Here is a 15850-nt window from a genome sequence, read left to right as displayed (position 1 = left end):
TATTGTTTGTTTTTTCCTCTCCTTACAAGAGCCATATCTTTTTTTATTTTTCTATCGATATAGCTGTATGAGTGTTTGATTTTGCAGGATGAGTGGGAGTTTTTAATGACATAAAATAAGAAAAAATTATGAATGGGGGGAATTGTGAAAAAACTGCAATTCTGCCATTGTTTTTCAGGTTTTATTTTTATGATGAAGCAAAAATTACCTGACAACCAATTCTCCATGTCAGTATGATTACAAAAATTTTTCCATCAATGGAGTTGTGTCATAGCTTATTTTTTGCATGCTGACATTTTTATTGACACCCTTTTGGGGTACATATGCCATATTAATCTTTTTTGCATCTTGGGAGGGAACTGTGGTGACTGAAAAAACACAAATCTGTAATTTTGATTTTTTTTTGTACTTTTTGACGTTTAACGTGTTTTAAATAATTTTATATTTAGCTTATTTTTTGGCGTATTCCCTAGCATCTTGTGAGGCCAGGTCATAATAAGCCTTCTGGGGCTCAAGGGGTTAAATAGAGGGCCAGCACCACCGCCCACAGGTCCCGTGGCAATCTCTCCTGCTCCACTACCTGCTCAACAACAGTTAGAAATACCTCTTCATCATCACCTGGGGTTATTTTCTACATTGCTCTTCTTACCGCCTTCAGGACATATGTGTCGTCACCTGCACCTGGACCTGTGGAGTGGGCTTCCAGTCTCCCATGAACCACCTCGGCAATTCGATCTGCTGCTGTTGTCGACACTGGTCATGTTGGTGCTTCTGTTGCTGTTGCATCTACTGGATAAGCAGCTTGCTTGTCTCTTACTGTGCCAGCTGTTGCTGTTGCTGCTCGTTCACCAAATTCTTAATCAGGTCCTCCATCTTGTCTGTCATCTCCTGGCTTATAGCCGCCTTTACGTAGGACATGTGGATTGTCCAATGCTGCTACTCGTGTTCCCGGAGCATTGCCCATTGGCATTCAAAACTCCACTTATGGAAGGTTGGCTCAGTTAGCTGCTCCACGACGTAGACACAGGAACACATTTGGTAAAAGTCTCTGGGTGGTTTATTGCTTCATAAACCAATATGCCCAAAATGGTAACAGAAAACACACTTTCTGGCTTAAATGAAAACAAAAAGTCCATAAAAAGTCCTTCCCAGTATGGCTCCCGCCTTCTGGGACAAAAACATGCAAACTCATGTTCAGTGGCCAATGTCAGGCAGCTGCTACAAAGGCAAATAAAATAATGGGATGCATTAAAAGAGGCATAGATGCTCATGAGGAGAACATAATTTTACCTCTATACAAGTCACTAGTTCGACCACACTTAGAATACTGTGCACATTTCTGGTCTCCGGTGTATAAGAAAGACATAGCTGAACTAGAGCGGGTGCAGAGAAGAGCGACCAAGGTTATTAGAGGACTGGGGGGTCTGCAATACCAAGATAGGTTATTACACTTGGGGCTATTTAGTTTGGAAAAACGAAGACTAAGGGGTGATCTTATGTTAATGTATAAATATATGAGGAGACAGTACAAAGACCTTTCTGATGATTTTTTTTAATCATAGACCTGAGACAGGGACAAGGGGGCATCCTCTATGTCTGGAGGAAAGAAGGTTTAGGCATAATAACAGACAAGGGTTCTTTACTGTAAGAGCAGTGAGACTATGGAACTCTGCTGTATGATGTTGTAATGAGTGATTAATTACTTACATTTAAGAGGGGATTGGATACCTTTCTTGAAAAGTATAATGTTACAGGGTATATATACTAGATTCCTTGATAGGGCGTTGATCCAGGGAACTAGTCTGATTGCCGTATGTGGAGTCGGGAAGGAATTTTTTTCCCCAATGTGGAGCTTACTCTTTGCCACATGGGTTTTTTTTTTGCCTTCTCTGGATCAACATGTTAGGGCATGTTAGGTTAGGCAATGGGTTGAACTAGATGGACTTTAAGTCTTCCTTCAACCTTAATAACTATGTTAGGTTGGCACCCTAATAACGAATTTGGCGCCCCCACTCACCGAGGACTATCCCTCACTCCCCTAACTCATCCTACCAATAAAGGTGGGAAAATAATAATAATATAGGGAACAGATGAAAAAAGCAGGAGACAATATAATATACAAGGCTTGCAGGTATGTTGTAGACCAAAAAAAGATATAGATGAAAACAATGTTAGATTGTCATCCCACACACTGATTAGTGTCGCATCAATATCACCAATGGCATATTAATAGTTACTGTCCAATCCATAGTCCAGATGTAGTTCATGTAGTAACAAAAACACCAAAATGCCCTAGTGAAGTTCACTTATCGTGTGTAGGATACGCCCCAACGCGTTTCCCCGCTGTAACGGTTCATCAGGAGGTCACAATAACGATATCAGATGCCGGATGCCATGATGAAAAAGCTTTTTCCTCATGGCATTCATCATCTGATATCGCTATTGTGAAGGGATAAAAGAGAAATCTTCAAAAAAAAAATCAATATTTGGTGTGAACACCCGTTACAAACAGATTCTGGGATTTTATAGATTTATAGTCAGGTGTATGATTAACTAGCTTTACCATACAGAAGATAATCATTTTCATATTTAAGTTGAAATACCATCATTCAGTTATTCTTTAGGCTAAAGATAGTTATTAATGTTTAAATTGGCTAAATGCCTGATGTTGTTGTCCTGCCTGCAGAAAAAAATTGGAGCCATTTAGACTCCTCCCTGATGTTATTGCACGACCTGCCTGTATATCTCAGCATAGATTTCACTATTAATCCTTATTAAATCTTCAGCCTCAAGCTTGCATATGAACCTCCACCATGTCTCACTGTTGCCTGCAGATATTCATTATCATACCACTGTCTAGCCATTCGGAGAACAAACTGCCTTATTTTACAGCCAAATATTTCAAATTTCAACTTATCAGTCCTACTTATGAAAATGATGATAATCCTCACCTCTTTAGTATAAGTGGCTACTCATATACCTAGTTATATTCATACAAATCCCTGACTTTGTGCAAGTGTACTTAAAGGGACTCTGTCAGAACAGGATGTTTGTTCCAACCAAGTACAGGCGCTCAGTGCTTCACCGAGAGGCCAATCATTTAAATACACCTTCCCACCTGCTTATTTTCCATCTATCTCCACCCTTCTCTGGCTTTATGAAGCCAGAGCGGTCAATCAAAAAAGAGGGGAGTGGAGATTGAGGGAAAACAAGCAGGCGGGAAAGTGAATTTAAGTGACTGACCCCGCCATGAAGCACGGAGCGGTGGGACTTAATTTGCATCATCACTATACAGACAGAATCCCTTTAAAACAATTGATGCTGTTCAGAAGGCAAATTGTGGTCACACCAAATACTTATTTGATTTCATTTCTCTTTTTGTTCATTCGCTTTGCATTTTGCTAATTGATCAGTTAGTACCACTTCTACTTTTGAAGGCATCTTTACTCTACAGAATTTTGTTCATACTTGTCTAAAACGTTTGCACAGTACTGTATATATATAGACAGTTATATTTAGCAATAAGCCTAAATCCTTTATCATTTTTATTATTACGTATCCTAACTTACTCTTTTGTCATTTGGAAACAATCTTTATGCATTCCATTCTTTTGCTATTATTTCTTATATTCCTAGCTTTTGATTATGTCTAGTCATCGTTATCTTGTGATGAGGCTTAAAGTATCGTTCCAAATGTATTTTTCATTGTCACAAATTGTGGCATGATTTCTATTTTTAGAACACCATTGTAATTATGTTATCCACAAATTGTGAACATAAATATTTAAATAGAAGATCATTATATATTGATCAGGGCTTCATTGCTACAATGAGGACACCTTTTATGCCAGAGTCAAGCTGTGAAGGACAGTACGACTAATTAAAACACAACCTGTCACAATGAGGTCAGATTCTACTTGTGTTCAAGCATTTTATTATTTAATGAAGTCTTGCATTGTGAACCTCTCCAAACACCAGACTTACAGCTGTTTTACAGAATCCCATTAATATCTGTAAAAGCTAGATCTTGTTCCTGAATAATTGGATGGTTGCTATTCATGAGATCACTAACATCTTCCAGTCTTTGATGATGGTTACCTTGACACCAAGTTTTCGCTAGATATACACAAGAAACTGTGAGGACACTAGCTGTCTATCCTAAAGAGTAGAAGTTCTATCAACCTTACTAAGACAAGTGTCCTTCATCCACAATCTGTAGTATTTACAACAGTTTGGGAAATCTGAACACAATCAGAGGATCCAGGTAAGTTAGAATAATGTAATATCATGTGCCCTGAAGAAGATCCTATATATAAAAACTGATTTAGGCATACCAGTAGTATAGTTATTAGAACAACGTAGGATTTTATAAATTCTGCAATGGTTGCGTTGATACACATCAAAACCTGTCACTTTTGAAAGTCTGTTGTATGACAGCCACACAGTATGCTCCTATAAAGTGGTCGGTGGTGTATTTCTGTGCGCTTTTATCCTCCAGATTAGAGGTGAAAGGTTATGTAGATTGTCTTGCAATTTACATGTTTGTGTTCTACTCTAAGAAATTGTTGCTGAAAAGTTTGTGTTGATGTACATTATTATTGATGACAAACAGGATAGAAATTGAATACCTCATATAGTAATCATCACTCTTTCCTTGATGAAAAAACATCATCTTCAGAACATTACTCAGCATAGGATTCCACTGAAGCACAGCGACAATGTAGCTTATTTAAATTTTACCTTGATAACATAAATGAAAACTTGAAGATATTTTGAGATGTTGAATTACACTAAGTGTTTTCTCACAATGGTAATTTATAGGTGGAGTATGTCGCGGTTGTGGGTTTATTTTAGTTGAGGATTTTTTAAAATCTCTTCAAAAACCACAATACAATTACAAAGTGTTAACACAGTCTAAAGCACATGGACAGTGTCCTTAACCAATTTACTTTGTTTTCCCTATGCATATTAATTTTAAAACCAGTTGTCAAATTCAGAATTGCTTAGACATTGAGAGATGATTTGCTTCCCAAGTAAACATATTTTGCTTACAGCAGGATTGTTGCTACAATTTTAAAATAAATAGTGTATTTATTTACTAGGAATTCTGTGTTTTTTCTAATCCAATTAACGACAGTAGTCTGTGGAATTCTGGACTTTATTTATATCACGTTTCGTACTGATTCTTATTTCTGCAGAGCCAAAAGTAGACATTATGTTATCGTAACTCTCAGAGCAATGTGTATTAATACAGAGTTAGTATTCACCTTATAGATGCAGGGGCAGAGCTATGTGCTAGTACTGCCAATATATCTACTATATCTGATGTCAATCTCCCATACACATACCAAGCCAAATGGTTGTATGATTTAAAAAGAACTAGATTGCTGCTAGACCAGACTCTTCTGCTCATGTGCTGTGGAAACAAAGCATCGCGTGCGTTAAATTAGGATCAGCCACATTGACATCCAACATGTCCAATCCTTGACATCTGTTGTCAGGGAATAAATGCACCTCCATACTTATAAGATATACTGCTGGTTCTGTTGAAATTGAATGGCAAGTCTAACTCTTTTTCAATATGTTTGGGCATCAGGGTCTGCATCAGCGGTTGGCAAAGTTGGGCAGGTGCATAAATGCATAATGTTTTAACGAACTGTGGGGCAAGGAGCATCCACTGTTGATCACTGCTATGCACCTCAAGTAATTTCTCTTTAACAGGTCAGTAGTGTAACTACACCGTGCAATGCTGTAATCTTTTCTGTTCCATGTCTCAAAGCCAGGGCCTATGATATAAAAAGCAAGAAACACTAACGGTGAGCCAGAGGATTAATTGATATCAATGAGAGAATGTAGTCTATCTACAAATAATGCATAAGTGCACATATACAGTTTATCAAGGATCCACAGCAGGGGTTGGGGGTCGCGCATATCCCATTCACTGTTAACTTTTTGTCACGAATAGCACTCTGCTGCCCCCTGTCATCAAGACATTTATGCAATTGAGCAATGAATAATGGAAAAGACCGTGGATGTTTCCACTACTAGGCTGATTATTGGGGAACTCACAGTGAGCATATTGTATATATACAATCAATTCCAATGGATGCAATATACACTGCTCAAAAAAATAAAGGGAACACTTAAACAACAGACTATAACTCCAAGTAAATCAAACTGTCCACTTAGGAAGCAACACTGTTTGACAATCAATGCTTGACAATCAATGCTGTTGTGCAATTGGAATAGATAACAGATGGAAATTATTGACAATTATCAAGACACACTCAATAAAGGAGTGGTTCTGCAAATGGGGACCACAGACCACATCTCAGTACCAATGCTTTCTGGCTGATGTTTTGGTCACTTTTGAATGTTGTTTGTGCTTTCACACCTGTGGTAGCATGAGACAGACTCTACAACCCACACAAGTGACTCAGGTAGTGCAGCTCATCCAGGATGGCACATCAATGTGAGCTGTGGCAAGAAGGTTTGCTGTGTCTGCCAGCGTAGTGTCCAGAGGCTGGAGGCGTAACCAGGAGACAGGCCAGTACACCAGGAGTAGTGGAGGGGGTCTTAGGAGGGCAACAACCCAGCAGCAGGACCGCTACCTCAGCCTTTGTGCAAGGAGGAACAGGAGGAGCACTGCCAGAGCCCTGCAAAATGACCTCCAGCAGGCCACAAATGTTCATGTGTCTGCACAAACAGTTAGAAACTGAATCCATGAGGATGGTCTGAGTGCGTAACATCCACAGATGGGGGTTGTGCTTACAGCCCAACACTGTGCAGGACGCTTGGCATTTGCCACAGAACACCAGGATTGGCAAATTCACCACTGGCACCCTGTGCTCTTCACAGATTCCATAGAGAGCAATCTACTGCCTGCAACATTCTTCAGCATGACCGGTTTGGCAGTGAGTCAGTAATGGTGTGGGGTGGCATTTCTTTGGAGGGTCGCACAGCCCTCCATATGCTTGCCAGTGGTAGCCTGAGTGCCATTAGGTACCATAATAAAGGAAAACACGGCACTCAATAGAAAAAAGTTTTTTGTTGGTGCTCAAGTAGGGTCTCCAACCCATAAAATTATTTTGCTTCTTTTTATTAATGCATCCAGACAAAAATAACGAATAAACGTTTTCGGTGCGGCAAAGGACCTTCATCAGAAAATTCTTAAGTGTGAACTATAAATACATAAAGTAAGAGAACATTAGAAAATATGATTTGTCATAAGATGCAAAGTATATCAGAAACAGTTGCTATACAGTGTTGATGATCATTTGAACTGGTGAAGTATAATTCAAAACAGAGGAGATAAAGAGCTCTATCCGTGAGTGCTCCGTGGATGGTAGAGGGTCCAGTGGGAATGCAGACCATGCTATTTGACATATATAAGGGAAATACAATAGTGATATATTTCTGTATGACTAATTGAGATCCACAACATTATAGAGTCCTGATAGCACTGAGTAGTGAAGGATACGTGGTTGAATATCTGTGCCATAGATAGAACAGTTATCCTCTGATAACACTCTGGTTATCAAACCAGCTGACAAGGGTGGGGCTATAGTGGTCATGGATAGGACTGATTACTTGGAAGAGGCCCATAGACAACTTAGTGACATTGAAGTTTATAAAGTCATAACTTACAATCCACTTGATACAATAGCCCGCAAGATAAAAAAATCTTCTGGATATTCATGAACAGGAGGGTACTATAGATAAAAAACTTAAAAACTTTCTCTTTAAAACGCACCCCATCACTCCGGTGTTCTATTTGTTGCCCAAAATTCACAATTGGCTGTTTAAACCACCAGGATGTTCTATAGTTGCCCTCACTGATTCTATTCTTGCACCTCTAGCCATAGTGTTTGAAAAAATGTTTTCTATTATTGCCATTAGGTACCAAGATGTGATCCTCAGACCCCTTGTCAGACCATATGCTGGTGCAGTTGGCCCTGGGTTCCCCCTAATGCAGGACAATGCCAGACTCCATGTGGCTGGAGTGTGTCAGCAGTTCCTGCAAGATGAAGGCATTGAAGCTATGGACTGGCCCGCCTGTTCCCCAGACCTAAATCCAATTGAACACATCTGGGACATCATGTCTCGCACCATCCACAACATCACGTTGCACCACAGACTGTCCAGGAGTTGGTGGATGCTTTAGTCCAGGTTTGGGAGGAGATCCCTCAGGAGACCATCTGCTGCCTCATCACGAGCATGCCCAGGCATTGTAGGGAGGTCATACAGGCACGTGGAGGCCACACACACTACTGAGCATCATTTCCTTGTCTTGAGGCATTTCCACTGAATTTGGATCAACCTGTAACTTCATTTTCCACTTTGATTTTGAGCATCATTCCAACTCCAGACCTCCGTGGGATATTAGTTGTGATTTACGTTGATCATTTTTAGGTTTTATTGTTCTCAACACATTTGTAATGAATAAAGATTTACAGCTGGAATATTTCATTCAGTGATATATAGGTTGTGGGATTTTAGTGTTCCCTTTATTTTTTTGAGCAGTGTATATATATCTACTAACAAATTTGAATTTATAACAAGGGTACATAAGACAGCTCACTAGAAAAAAACCCTATTTAAAATATAAACTTTAATGCATATATTAAAAAATTAAATAGAACGTCTAGATATCCCTCAAATACAAAAATGCCTAAAAAATGAGCTCACATTTGCATCTACTCCATTTTTTGAGTGGAGGTGGGTATTAGTTTGACTGCCATTGGCTAGCTAGATCAAAAATACTATCGTTTTTCTATCAGTCTGTAGCCCATTTTTAGGCATTTTTTGTATTTGAGGGATTAAAGTTTATATTTTAAATAGGGTTTTTTTTTCTAGTGACCAGTTAGACTAGTGTAGTGAGCACAGGACCTGGCACTGAGCGATCATGTGACCAGGGGGCGAAGCCACTGCACGTGAGTGCAGGGAAAGACACTGAATACACAGAGCACAGCAGAGACAGTAAATATGGTCAAGGAGAGCCGAGAGTCAGTAGCTTGACCAACGTGCAGTACCTAGGAGCAAGACAAAGAGTAAAAGGGAACAAGCCAAGGGGTTCAGATAAAAAAGAGAGACATAGTAGTACAAAAACAGGATACAGAGGCAGAAGTCAGGGGACAAACCGAATCATACACAGCAAGGTCACCTGGGTCAGCAACAACCACTAACAGTATACGGAAGTATCACTGACACTAAATGCAGGTACTGCCAAAATTAATTAGTCACCCCAAAACCAAACAGAGGCAGACCGAATTAACCTTGACCTGACCAGGATGGAGGCGGAACCATCCTGTCCAGAGTCATGTTTACTAATTGCAATTCCATTAATACACAGGATAGGAAATGTATTGTTATTTGAAAAAAATGCAGACAATCACACGATTAAAGTCAATAATGTATAATATACTGTGTGAATAAAATAAGTTGAAGAATTATGACAGTCTCGGTCTATGACAGATTCATTAAGATAATGGTGAATCAGTCCTCTCAGTGCGAGTTGCCACAAATTTTGCTCCAGTTAATGACTAGAGTAAGATTTATGGCGAACGAAACTAATCATAAGTTTTATGAGCATGGGTGCCCATGCAATGTCACGCCCCTGTCTTGCCACAGTTGCACCCACTTTTTAAGAGCTGGGCAAAAATGGTGTGAAAACACCAAATCTCACATTTTTTTGTTCTAGCTTTGTGACTCTTCAAAACTTTTTACACCAGTTTTCTGGTGGAAAGGCTGTAATGATTTTCAGTCTGTCAAAAAACATGAAAATTTTACTGTGGAAACACAACAGACTTGCTGTAATATCTAAGGCAGACATTTTCTGTTATTCAACTCAAGTGGGGCCTCTGTGAGTCTGTTGCGCAAGAGCCCAGGGATATATTTTTCTGTGCTGACAAATGTGTTATATAAGGCTTCAATTGTTCCCAACCCCATCCCGACTTGTCATGTACAGTTCTGTCTCATGTATGGTGTGGATGTACAAAATGGAGCCTGCACCTGCAGATAACAGCAGCGACTAGAGCTAGCTTCCATTGCTTCTGTTTAACTAATAAAATGCTCTTTTGAAGCTCATTTAAATGGTACAAATGGATAGCACAATCGTTTAATCACCCATTGTACCATCCGCAATGTGATCGGGAGGAAGTAACAGGGTATCATGGCAGCTTTGGGCTTACAGAGGGCCGCAGTCACCATTATCTTAGGGCCCATCTTGTTATTGCAGGTTCAACTTTCCTAGGCAAATTAAAGCATGAGGTAAAAAATAAGTAACAAGTGTTTTACAGTTAGTATTCTGACCCCAAAACTCAAAATACATTTTAAATGAGCTGTATAGTGTTAGAGGGGACTTAGCTTCGTTAGTGGTACAGTGTCTGAGACAATAACTATTTTTTGGAAGAAAATCAGGGGGCTCTGGTGCATCCCTGGCGTAGGTAAATGTTTGGAGCACCATTTTGCCCCATGATTTGCATATTGGGGACATCTGATTGACATTGCTTCCCAGAGCATCTGTGCCTGGCTGCGCATGGGTGGCTGTGGGGATAATCACTATTTGGTAATGGAGTAAATTCAGAAGCTGTATGTTTTAGTTTTTTTTCCTCTCCTTTTCTCTGATGTAAATCATTCAGCTGCAGCAAGAAAAACTAAAACTCTGAGCACTAAAAAATACTCGGAGGACCCCCGAGCATGCTCGAGAAATCTTGAGTAACGAGTATAGTGCTGACCTAAAGAATCATGTTGTTAGGTTATTTTCACTGCACAATGAATGCCCAAAACAATAAAAACAATGGCAGAATACCAGGTTTTTCACTATTTCACTTCACTTGGAATTTCTCTCATTTTTCAATACATTACATGGTAAATTGAAGGACTCAACTCAAACCTAGAAATCATCCTGCAAAAAATAAGCTCCCATCTGACTATATAGACAAAAAATAAAAACGGTATGATAAAAGTATGGCTTTTGCAAGAAGGGAAGGTAAAAACGAAACTGCAACAAAACAGTCTACAGCAATGAGCATTGTGGTCTATTCTGCATCACAAGCACATATTCAGTACATAGAGTTTAAAATGAACCTGTCACCATGAAAATGCAATCCATCTTCAAGCACCATGTTATAAAGCAGGGGGAGCGGAGAAGATTGACATGAAGTTATGTGTGTAAAGATTCAGTATAAACTGTGTTTAAATCATTTAAACTTCTGCTCTTTAGGAGATTTTTTTTCTGGTGGGCACTCCTATACAGAGACAGCTGTCCGTCACTAATAGGTCTGTATACAGAGGTGGCTATCAGTCACTGATAGGACCTCCCACTGGGCCAAAAATCTCAGAAAGAGCAGAGGCTTAAATGGTTGAAGCACAGGATATACTGAATCTTGTCTCTCAAAATTGTATTATTATTATTATACATTTTTATAACGCCATTTATTCCATGGCGCTTTACATGTGAACAGGGCAAATATAGACAAGTACAAAAAACATGAGTAAAACAAGGCACACACAAGTACACGAGGAGAGAGGACCCTGCCCAGTCTACAGGGATGGGTGAGGATACACTAGGAGAGGGTAGAGTTGGTCATGGATCGCTGCAGGTTGTAAGCTTGACGGAAGAGGTGAGGCTTCAGGTTCCTTTTGAAGGTTTCCGTGGTAGGCGAGAGTCTAATATGTTGGGGTAGAGCGTTCCAGAGTATAGGCGAAGCACGGGAGAAGTCTTGTATGTGGTTGTGGGAGGAAGAGATGAGAGAGGAGTAGAGAAGGAGATCAGGAAAGGATCGAAGGTTGCGTGTAGGTAGGTACAGGGAGACCATGTCACAGATGTATGAAGGAGACAGGTGGTGAATGGCTTTGTATGTCATTGTTAGTGTTTTGAACTGTAGCCTCTGGGCAATAGGAAGCCAATGAAGGGCCTGGCAGAGAGGAGAGGCTGGGGAATAACTGGGAGACAGGTGGATTAGTCAGGCAGCAGAGTTTAGGATGGATTGGAGTGATGCCAGAGTGCTAGAGGGGAGGCCAGAGAGTAGGAGGTTGCAGTAGTCGAGGTGGGAGATGATAAGGGCATGCACTAGTGTTTTTGTGGTTTCATGGTCAAGGAATGCATGGATCTGGGAACTGTTTTTGAGTTGGAATCAGCAGGAGGAGGTAAGAGCTTGGATATGTGGCTTGAAAGAGAGGGCAAAGTCAAGGATCACACCGAGGCACCGAGCGTGCGGGATTGGGGAAAGTGAGCAGCGATTGACATTGATGGATAGGTCGGGTGGAGGGGTAGAGTGAGGTGGGGGAAAGATGATGAATTCTGTTTTGTCCATGTTCAGTTTTAGAAAGCGAGCAGAAAAGAAAGATGAAATAGCAGACAGACATTGTGGGATTTTGGTCAGTAAGGAAGTGAGGTCAGGTCCAGAAAGGTAGATCTGTGTGTCATCAGAGAAGACATGATATTGTAAACTGTGGGATTCTATGAGCTGTCCCAGGCCGAAGGTGTAGATGGAGAAGAGTAGGGGTCCTAGAACTGAGCCTTGGGGAACACTGACAGACAGGGGGCGAGATGAGGAGGTGGTGTGGGAGAGGGAGACACTGAATGTCCGGTCTGTTAGATATGATGAGATCCAGGATAGGGCCATGTCTGTGATGCCAAAAGATGAGAGAATCTGTAACAGGAGGAAGTGGTCCACAGTGACAAAGGCAGAAGACAGGTCCAGGAGGAGGGGGACAGAGTAGTGTTGCTTGCTCTTGGCGGTTAGTAGGTCATTGGTCACTTTAGTTAGGGCAGTTTCAGTTGAATGATGTGGTCGGAAACCAGATTGTAACTGGTCAAGAGGGAGCAGGAGGAGAGGTGGGTGGACAGTTCAAGATGGACATGCTGTTCCAGTAGTTTTGAGGCAAAAGGGAGAAGGGATATCGGGCAATAGTTGGACACAGAGGATGGGTCGAGGAAGGGGTTTTTGAGGATAGGTGTGATTGATGCATGTTTGAAGGATGAGGGGAAGACATCATTTGTAAGTGAGAGGTTGAAGAGTTGTGTTAGGGTTGGGATGAAGACTTTGGCAAGGTTAGGGATGAGGTGGGACGGGAGCGGGTCAAGCGTGCAAGTGGTGAAATGTGATCTTGACAGAAGGGTTGAGAGCTGATCGTCTGTCATAGTGGAGAAGCTGGCTTTTGAAGAACAGGGCTAGGCAGTCAAGAGGAGGAGCATTGGGGGCTGCGGGCCAAAGCTTTGTCTGATGTTATCGATCTTCTGCTTAAAGAAAGAGGCAAAGTCTTCAGCAGAAATGAGAGGAGAGGGAGGAGGTGCTGGGGGACAGAGTAGAGAATTGAAAGAGTTGAAGAGCTGTTTAGGGTTGTGAGTCAGGGAGGATATGAGACATGAGAAGTAGGTTTGTTTTGCGGCAGCGAGAGTGGACTTGTAGCTGGTGAGGGACTGCTTGTATGTGATGAAATGCTCAGCAGAACGAGATCTCTTCCATCTCCGCTCAGCAACCCTGGAAGCCCATCTCAGTTCTTTGGTCAGGCTGGTCAGGCTGGTCAGCCAGGGCTGTCTGTTAATTGTATGAGTTTTGCTATGTGTGAGGAGGGTGGCCAAATCAAGTGTAACTGTTATTGTGGTGTTATAAAAAGTGGCAGCAGCATCTGTGTCATAGAAGGAAGCTATTAATACAAAACCCGGCACTCAACTTTGTGGTGTGAAGAGATGAAAGATTTATTATCCCAAATCAGAAAACGTTTCGGTCCCACAGCTGGACCTTCATCAGTAACGTTTACTGGGACAATGTATAGATTCAAGTGGCTATATGGCCTGCCCGGAGGTTGCTACCAATATAGTATTGGATATCCAGAGAGAAAAGTTACAGCCTATATAGGTGCTGTCATCGCGGCGTCCACCGCTGAATAGCTGCAAAGTTGAGTGCCGGGTTTTGTATTATTTGCTGATTACGGTTTGGGAACCTACCCGTGCACCTCATACGATTGTGCACACGTGTTTCTAGCTACATAGAAGGAAGCTATGTCTGTAAGATGGGAAGCGACTCAGAGAGTGAGTGGAAATTTAGGTGTTTGAGATTTCTGCGAAGTTGAGTGGGCTTGTGGAGTGGGGGTTGCGCACTAGGAGAGGAGAGGGAAGAGAATGTCAGTAGGTTGTGGTCAGACGGGGGAGGGGTGAGTTAGTGAGATTAGTAAGGGAATAGAGGCGGGTGAAGATGAAGTCCAGTGTGTGGTCATCTTTGAGTGTGGCTGTGGAGGACCATTGAGTGAGACCAAAGGAGGCAGTGAGCGATAAAAGTTTAGAGGCAGCCGGGTGGAAGTGTCAATGGGGATATTGAAGTCACCCATAATGATAGTGGGGATGTCGACAGAGAGGAAATGAAGTAGCCAGGTGGTGAAGTGGTCAATACAAGTAGAGATGGCTAGTTCTGGGGGGGCGGTAGATGACAGCCAGTTGGAGGTTGATGGGAAGTAGATGCAGATGGAGTGCACCTCAAATGAGGGAAGAGTAGCAGAGAGTGGTAGAGGAATTGGGGTAAAGGAGCAGGTATTGGACAGGAGTAAGCCAACTCCTCCACCACGTTTGCTGGTGGGGCGTGCGGTGTGAGAAAGATTGAGTCCGCTATAAGAAAGTGCAGCTGGAAAGGCTGAGTCAGAGGGGGTGAGTCATATTTCAGTGATGCCAAGGAAGGAGAGTTTGTTAGTGATAAAGAGGTCATGGATGAATGACAGTTTGTTGCAGACAGAGCGTGCGTTCCATAGTGCTCTAGGTAGGGGGAGTGGGGGCTGGATGAATGGGTATGAGGTTATCAATGTTGCAAAGACGTGTAGAGGATCATGGCAGGGTGTTAGAAATGAGTGTGGGGATGTGTTGAGGAGGGCCAGGATTTGGGGATACATCACCAGTAATGAGGAGTAGCAGGCAGAGCGTTAGAAGGTGTGAGCTGGATAGGACATAATGTAGCCGTGTGTGTCTGGAGAAAAAGCATTGTATGTGGAGGAACAGTTCTGTGGAGGAGGTGATGTGGCTGGGGAGGATGGAGGGAGAAATGTCTAGTTCCTTACTGGGTGGAGGGATTGCAGGAGATAGGAAGAAATAAAGAAGTATGGGGGTGAATGTTAAAAGAAACCGTAACATTATAGTAGTTTTCTATTCCTTTACCTTCCAATCAATTCCAGTCCAATTCTAGTCTATTTCAGAGTATTTAGAAATATGTAATTTGAAAGATGAAATTTGAAAGATGGTCAGGCACGTCTGGTCAGACTCATGGCTTGAATTTATGTGCACCTAAGCACTGGCAGCTGAGAGGGGATGTGGGCATGTGTGTCCAGAGCACATGTTCACAGTTAAGCCAGGTCATAAAGAGGGGGAGGGGTTAGATTGACCATTCAGGTATGCAAGGGAGATGCAAGAGGAATGAAGTACATATGGATAGAAAATAATGGCTAAGCAAAGCATACCAGGTGGGAATTATATGCGCTTCATATAGACTGACAAAGCAGGAAAGCTGAGTGGAATATACCAGGTGGGAATGACATGCACTTCATATAGACACGGTGGCGCAGTGGATAGCACAGCAGCCTTGCAGCGCTGGAGTCCCACCAAGGACAAAATATGCAAAGAGTTTGTATGTTCTCTCCGTCTTTGCATGGGTTTCCTCCGGGTACTCCGTTTTCCTCCCACATTCCAAAGACATACTGATATGGAAATTAGATTGTGAGCAACCTGTAAAGCGTTGCGGAATATGTTAGCGCTATATAAAAATAAAGATTATTATTATTTATAGATAGACAAAACAGGAAAGCTGAGTGGAACATACAGGTGGGAATTATATGCACTTCATATAGACAGCAAAGCAGGAAAG

The 15850-nt window shown here is 41.7% G+C and overlaps 1 protein-coding gene across 1 annotated transcript in view; it reads left to right on the top strand.

Annotated features, from left to right (window-relative positions):
* Window positions 1-4135: 4135 nt before the first annotated feature.
* The window catches only part of LOC138672041 (tetraspanin-18-like), a 160576-nt gene continuing 148861 nt past the window's right edge, over window positions 4136-15850 (top strand). The window contains exons 1-2 of the mRNA XM_069760120.1: window positions 4136-4263; window positions 5596-5720. The gene's annotated coding sequence lies outside the window, so the exon portion shown is untranslated. The remainder of the gene's footprint in view (window positions 4264-5595; window positions 5721-15850) is intronic.

This window comes from Ranitomeya imitator, chromosome 3 (assembly GCF_032444005.1).
Source record: "Ranitomeya imitator isolate aRanImi1 chromosome 3, aRanImi1.pri, whole genome shotgun sequence".
NCBI lineage: Eukaryota > Metazoa > Chordata > Amphibia > Anura > Dendrobatidae > Ranitomeya > Ranitomeya imitator.
Note: the sequence above shows the minus strand (reverse complement) of the source record. Positions and strands in the feature narration are given on the sequence as shown.